At 48.7% G+C, this 795-nt stretch overlaps 1 protein-coding gene and 1 long non-coding RNA gene across 4 annotated transcripts in view; both read right to left on the bottom strand.

Annotated features, from left to right (window-relative positions):
- The window catches only part of LOC109294862, a 16,824-nt gene that overhangs the window by 13,469 nt on the left and 2,560 nt on the right, over window positions 1–795 (bottom strand). The window contains exon 2 of the long non-coding RNA XR_002096637.1: window positions 259–266. This is a non-coding gene — a long non-coding RNA (uncharacterized LOC109294862). The remainder of the gene's footprint in view (window positions 1–258; window positions 267–795) is intronic.
- Window positions 1–795, bottom strand: part of CREB3L3 (cAMP responsive element binding protein 3 like 3) — a 15,310-nt gene that overhangs the window by 13,469 nt on the left and 1,046 nt on the right. The gene's annotated exons all lie outside the window — the stretch shown is intronic.

Raw genomic sequence — 795 nt, 5'->3', positions numbered from 1 at the left:
GGCCTGATCTCAAAGAGAATTTACAAACCACTTTTCACAGATAAGCCTATGAACTGAACTTCATCAATCTCCTAGGTACAGAAAGTCATGGACTCGATATAGACATTGGAATTCTGACATGCTACAACCCACCAGACAGCTGACTCCCCAGGTACCTCTCCACTTTTACCTGTGCTGCTAACATCCCCCTTCCCCCAGCTGCCTGAGGCTGGTTTTACTCTCTTTGGGGGAGAGACATAACCAGCATTAAACTCACACAACACCCACTTTTAACCAAACCCACCCCCACTCCTCTCAGTTACATCTAGGCCCAATTTGGCTTGCATTGCCAAATGCAAATCCAGAGCCATCAAGGCAGCTTCTGCTCTTGCTTGTATCTGTTGTCAGGAGTCATTTCATGGCAGACGACGGAGCTGCCCCAGCCCCAAACAGGCATGAATGGAATAACACCCGGCCCCATGCACTCCAGCAGAACTGTTCTCCATTCACACCAGCCTGGAGCAACATGCAACCCAGTTTACTCCTGCAAGAGCAATCGTTTGCCTCTGCAGGGAAGCAGATGCCATTTTTGTTGTTGCTCAACCCATTGCCTGTGACAAACAGCAGCTTGTTCCATCAGACAATGGAGCAGCACAATTCTGAAGAGGGTTTGGTTAACTCCCCCCCCTCCAACCTTTTCCACGTTTCACAACTGATCACTGATCAGACCACCTCAAGAGGTACTTTTGCTGGACTGGGTTGGCCAGATCTCCAGATTTTGGACTCTTCATTTTTTGTTTGGGCCTAGCCATGATT

This window comes from Gavialis gangeticus, unplaced genomic scaffold, assembly GCF_001723915.1.
Source record: "Gavialis gangeticus isolate Ggan-Ray unplaced genomic scaffold, GavGan_comp1, whole genome shotgun sequence".
Lineage (NCBI taxonomy): Eukaryota > Metazoa > Chordata > Crocodylia > Gavialidae > Gavialis > Gavialis gangeticus.
The sequence above is the reverse complement of the archived record's forward strand: the minus strand, read 5'-3'. Positions and strand labels throughout refer to the sequence as shown.